At 43.3% G+C, this 6,231-nt stretch overlaps 1 protein-coding gene across 1 annotated transcript in view; it reads left to right on the top strand.

The window, feature by feature from the left end:
* Positions 1–1,560, top strand: part of Eral1 (Era like 12S mitochondrial rRNA chaperone 1) — a 12,557-nt gene extending 10,997 nt beyond the window's left edge. The window contains exon 11 of the transcript XR_001505160.2: positions 1,240–1,560. The gene's annotated coding sequence lies outside the window, so the exon portion shown is untranslated. The remainder of the gene's footprint in view (positions 1–1,239) is intronic.
* The last annotated feature ends 4,671 nt before the right edge of the window (positions 1,561–6,231 follow it).

Below are 6,231 nucleotides of genomic sequence, written 5' to 3'. Positions count from 1 at the left end.
AAAAAAAAAAAAAAAAAAAGATCATTTAATGCTTTTACTTATTCAATGTCTCATTCAGGGCATCATGGCACAGTCAATATCAAACATCAAGGACTTTGAGAAGCTCTGGGGGTTCTTGCTCTCCTGTTGTGCTTTAGATATACAGGATCCAAAGCAAGAGCCTGGTGTGGATCTAGGAGTCAACATAATATGGAAAAAAGCACAAGTTTAGCATTCAGGAGGCTCTGGGTTTGGGCTGGGGATGTGGCTTAGGTGAAGTGCTTGCCTAATACATGCAAGGTCATAGATCGGTTCCATCCCCAGCCCTGCAGGGGGTGGGGAACCTAGAAAACTGCTAATTCTAACTCTCCCTGTGATACAGGGGGGTTGGGATTTGGGGGTGGGGTGTCAGAGATGAGTGTTGAGGGTTGCCTGTTTATCCCAGCCCTGGTTCGTCTCCCTCCCCACTGCCCCTGACCTCTGCCAGGTACTGGGGTTTGAATCTAGTGATGTTCTTCTACTGAGCTATATCCCCAGACCTATTTATTTTATTATTTTTTGGCACTGGAAATAGAACCTAGGGGTGCTTCACCACTTAGCTACATCTCCAGCCTTTTTAATTTTTATTATTTTTTTATATTTATGTTTTAGGTAAACACAATATTTTTATTTTACATTTATGTGGTGCTGAGGATCGAACCCAGTGTCTCATGTATGCTAGGCAAGCACTCTACCACTGAGCCACAATATCAGCCCCCCCAGCCTTTTTTATTTTGGGATAGTTCTCATAAAGTTGCTTAGGGCCTCACTAAATTGCTGAGGTTGGCCTTGAACTTGCCTCAGCCTCCTCAGATGCTAGCCTTACAGGTGTGCACCACTGTGCCCAGATCTCCCATGTCCTTTTTTATTATTATTATTATTTTAATTTTTTTGGTAGTTGTAAGTGGACAGAATGCATTTATTTGTTTATTTTTATATGATGCTGAGGATCGAACCCAGTGCCTCACACATGCTAGGCAAGCACTCTGCCACTGAGCCCCAGCCCCAGCCCTCCCCCATGTCTTTTAAGCCTCTTCCAGTGCTGCTGGTAACCAGCTACAAGCCAGGAACAATCCTCTCTTCTTTACCTGAACAACTTTGGCTTGTAAACTCCTCATGGAACTTCTCCATCCTGAACTTACAGGCCATTCTTGGCTTGAACCAGAGATTCAGCCTTCACAGTTCAGAGGTTGTGCCTTAGAGTTCTTGTTTGTTTTTCAGACCACCTCTCCCGGATGGACTCAGAGCCAGAAGGAGAAAAGCACAGGTGCAGATTTGCCAGTTTGGGTTCCACCGCTGCTTGCTGAGTGGCCCTGGGCCCTGGCCCTGATCTTGCAGCCTTGGCTTCCTCATCAGAAAAATTGGATTGAAATTTTCCATGATTATTGTGAAGATGAAATGAGATAGTAAAGGGGCTGGGGATGTGGCTCAAGCCGTAGCACGCTCGCTTGGCATGCGTGCGGCACGGGTTTGATCCTCAGCACCACATACAAACAAAGATGTTGTGTCCGCCGAGAACTAAAAATTAATATTAAAAAATTCTCTTTCTCTCTCTCTTAAAAAAAAAAAGAAATTTCCTACTATTTAAAAAAAAAAAAGATGTTGTGTCCACCGAAAACTAAAAAATAAATATTAAAATTCTCTCTCTCTCTCTTTAAAAATGAAGAAATTTCCTACTATTTAAAAAAAAAGATGTTGTGTCCACCGAAAACTAAAAAATAAATATTAAAATTCTCTCTCTCTCTCTCTCTCTCTCTTTAGAAAAAAAAAAAAGAAATGAGATAGTAAAGATGGAAATTTCTAACGTAGAGCCTGTTTCATATACAGCAGGAGCTCAACAAGTGCTGGAACCTTCCCTTTTGGGTTTGCAATGGGTTTTCCCTGCTCATCTCCCCCAGTGGTACTTGTACAATGGGCATGTGTGCTCACTCTGGTACCTGTGCAGGTGCACATGGTAGTGTGTTCCTTGCATATCTGCTGAGACACCTATTAAATGTTAGAAATGAAAACTTTCAGGGGAGGGAGGAGAGGAAGGAAAATGGAAATGTTATTGGCCAAATTACATTTTTATATTGTGTGCATGTAAGAATATGTAACAACAAATCCCACCATTATATACAACATAATGTACCCCAAAAAAATAAAAAGGAAAAGGCAGATGTGGTGGCACATGCCTGTGATTCCAGTAACTTGGAAGATTGAGGCAGGAGGATCACAAGTTCAAGGCCAGCATGGGCAACTCAAAATTAAAAAAAATAAAAAGGGGTTCACTGGTACCCCCCAAATAAATAGAAAATAAATTAATAATAATAAATTTTTTAAAAGGCTGTGCATGTAGGTCAGTGATAAAATGCCACTGAATGTAATCGAAAAAAGGAAAAGAAAAAGAAAAACTTTCCTATCAACACTTCCATAAGTCTGCTCAGCAGTTCCCAGTTCCTGTTCTCTGGGTTGTTGGGGACCTCTGTGTCTTAACAAGGGCCATAACCTCTCCTGTCTCCAGTTACAACCCTGAAGGTAGTTTCAGGGTGAAAAATTAGATCACCAGGGAGCCTGGGAGCCCCTACCTTTACAAATTCTTCCCGCCATCATCCAGGCCCTTACCTCCCTCCCTTCCTGCCAGGTCAACCTGTTTGCCTCACAGCTGCTGTGGAAGAGATAGGCAGCCTGGGTTATCAGGGCAGACAAGGCTCCTGATGACAGTTCCCACCCACACCAGAGGCAAAGTTCCTGGGACCTTAACCCTCCCTGTGCTGGGCCCTCAGGCCTAGGGAATAGGAACAGCAAGGAAGGTGGGTAAGCCATGTGCCCCCCACAAGACTGGGGTCAGGTATCTCAGTACGTGGGAAACAGTGTCAGCTGTGCCCTCCAGGAGCCCAGTTTGTATACGGGGGCCCTTTCCAGCCCCATTCTGGGTCCATGCAGGCCTAGGAGGCAGCCGGACACACCTTTGAGGGTATAGGCAGAAGGTCCTCTGCCATCGACTTCACTTCATCCTCTTCCCCGCTCTAGAAATCCAGTGGCTTTAGCACAGATACTGATACAGCCTCTCTTCACCACTGATCCCCAAATCATTTCCCCTTCCTCCTCTCCAGCATCCTTCAGGACTCCATCAGCAAGGACCATCTTTCTTCTTGCTGACCACCTTTTTCCAGGCCCTTTTGTTCATCTTCCCTGGATGATCACTGTCTCTCACACTTAAGGTCAATGAGGCCTATCTCCTACTTGGGTTCCCTTATAGCCTCCATCCAGACTTCCTTTTCCTGAAGGTCTGAAGGAAGCAGTGAAAGGAGCAGGAACTTCAGAGTCTAAGAGTCTGTGTTTGGTTCTGGTTCTGACTCAAATACTGTGTGACCTTGAGCAAAATCTCTTCATTTCCATATCCCTCAGTTTCCTTATTTTATCAAACTGGGGCAGTAGCTATTTTCATAAAGTTGAGTTAGTGAATAAAACATTTAATGAGGTTTTCTTTTTGCTGTATTAGGGATTGAATCTAGGTGTAGGTATCACCAAGCAACATGGCTAATGTTTAATTTTTTTTTTTTTTTGGTATCAGGGATTGAACCCAAGGGCACTTTACCTCTGAGCTATATCCCCATTCCTTTTCATTTTTTATTTTGAGACAGTCTTGCTAGGTTGCAGAGGCTGAACTTGAACTTTTGATCTTCTTGCTTTAGCCTCCCCAGTCATTGGAGTTACAGGCATGCACCACACTACCTATCTGAAATGAAAAGTCTAATTAATAGGTAGAGAAAAACAAAAAGCCTGTGAAAGGGACTTTATAAGTTGGCTACCAATAAAACAATCAAAAAATATCAATTAGCTTTTTTTTTTTTTTTGGTCTCAGAGATTGAACCCAGGGGTACTTAACCACTGAGCCATATCCTCAGTCCTTTTTTATTTTTTGAGACAACAGGGTCTTGCTAAGTTGCTTAGGGCCTTGCTAAATTCCTGAAGCTGGCTTTGAACTCATTATCCTCCTGCCTCAGCCTCCTGCGCTGCTATGATTACAGGTATGTGCCACCATGCTGGGTGCAATTATTTCTTAAGGAAGAGTTCTGCTTGATGTTGAACACATGCTACATCATTAGTCCTTACAACTCAGACTACAGATCTCTAAACTTGAATTCAACAGGCTCAATCATTGGCCTTCTTCTCCCTTCTCCCCACACTCATTCCTTTGAAGATGTCACCTTGTCCCATGGCTTCAAATATTATTTACACTCTAGTGAGACTTTTTTCCTTCCCTGTATTGAGGATTGAACACAGGGGCATTCTACCACTGAGCTATATGCCCAGTCCTGTGTTTTATTTTGAGATAGGTTCTTGCTAAGTTGCAGAGGACCTGGCTAGTTGCTGATACTAGTCTCCTATTTGTGATCCTTCTGTTTCAGCCTCCTGAGTACTGGGATTACAGGCCTGTGCCACTGTGCCCATCTCTTCTGGTGACTCTTTAATCCATGTTTTCAGTCCAAGCCACTCCCCTAAAGTAATTTGCAGGATGAACCTCCTCTTTGTTAATTTCTCTAATAGGCACTTTGAGTTTTTTGGGAAGATGTGTGGGAGACACTGGGGATTGAACTCAAGGGTACTTTACCACTGAGATACATTCCCAGTTCTTTTTTTTTTTTTTTGGGTACCAGGGTTGACCTCGGGGGCACTGGGTCACTAAGCCACATCCCCAGCCCTATTTTGTATTTTATTTAGAGACAGGGTCTCACTGAGTTGCTTAGTGCCTCCCCGCTTTTGCTGAGGCTGGCTTTGAACTTGGGATCCTCCTGCTTCAGCTTCCCAAGCTACTGGGATTACAGGTGTGTGCCACCGCACCCAACTTATTCCCAGTTTATTTTTTATTTTGAGACATGATCTCACTAAATTGCTGAAGCTGACCTTAAATTTGTGATCCTCCTCCTTAGCCTCCCAAGTAGCTTGGATTACAGATGTATGCCACTGCATCTCTCTTCTCTTTCTCTCTCTTTAATTCCCCTCTCCCCTCTCCCCAACTCTCTCTCTCCTTTTTTTGTACTAGGGATTGAACACCCGGGGCACTTAACCACTGAGCCACATCCCCAGTTCTATTTTGTATTTTATTTAGAAACAGGGTCTCACTGAGTTACTTAGTGAGGCACTAAGTTGCTGAGGCTGGCCTTGAACTCCAGATCCTCCTATCTTAGCCTCCAGAGCAGAGCCACGCGCCTGGCTATATTTTATTTTGAGACAGATCTCTAAGTTGCTTAGAGCCTTGCTAAATTGCTGTGGCTGGCCTTAAACTTTCAATCCTCCTGTCCCAGCCTCCAGAGCTGCTGGATTTACAAGTGTGTGCACCATGCCTGGCCACTGCACAAGTTTCTGACAGGTACCTTAATTTTTTTTTTAATATTTATTTTTTAGTTGTAGATGGACACAGTATTTTTATTGTATTTATTTTATGTGGTGCTGAGGATCGAACCCAGGGTCTCACATGTGCTAGGCATGCACTCTACTGCTGAGCCACATTCCCAGCCCCAAGGTATCTTAGATTTAACATGTCAAAAATTGAGGTCCCAAACCCACTTCAGATCTCCTCCCGCCAGGCAATGTGGCACATGCCTGTAATCCCAGAAACTCAGGAGGCTGAGGCAGAAGGATTGCAAGTTTGAAACCAGTTTTAATGATTTAGCAAGACCCTAAACAACTTAGCAAGAGTCTGCCTCAAAATAAAAAATAAAAAGGGGTGGGAAAGTGGCTCATTGGTTATGTGCCCAGGTTCAATCCCTGGTACCAAAATACAAACCACAGCAAAAATACTGGTCCTTCAAGTGTTTTTCCCATTTCAGTAACTAACTCCATTCTTCTACACATGCCAAAAATCTGGAGGCAATTTCTTTTTTCTTTTTTTTTTTTTGGTACCAAGTATTAAACCGAGAGGCACTCTACAACTGAGCCAGTCCTTTTTTATTTTTTATTTTAAGACAGACTTTTGCCAAGATGCTGAGGACTTCATTGAATTGCTAAGGCTGTCTTTGAACTTGCTATTCTCCTGCTTCAACCTCCAGAGCTGCTGGGATTACAGCATGTATTACTTTGCCCAGCTTCCCTTCTTCTTACTAGTAGTAGTAGGGATTGAACCCAGGGCTACATTGGGTAACTGAGTAGTACCACTGAGCTACATCCCTAGTACTTTTTATTTTTATTATTATTCTTTAAAATTTTTTTTTTGGGGGGGGCGGGGGG

Source organism: Marmota marmota, unplaced genomic scaffold (assembly GCF_001458135.2).
Source record: "Marmota marmota marmota unplaced genomic scaffold, marMar, whole genome shotgun sequence".
Lineage (NCBI taxonomy): Eukaryota > Metazoa > Chordata > Mammalia > Rodentia > Sciuridae > Marmota > Marmota marmota.
The sequence above is the reverse complement of the archived record's forward strand: the minus strand, read 5'-3'. Positions and strand labels throughout refer to the sequence as shown.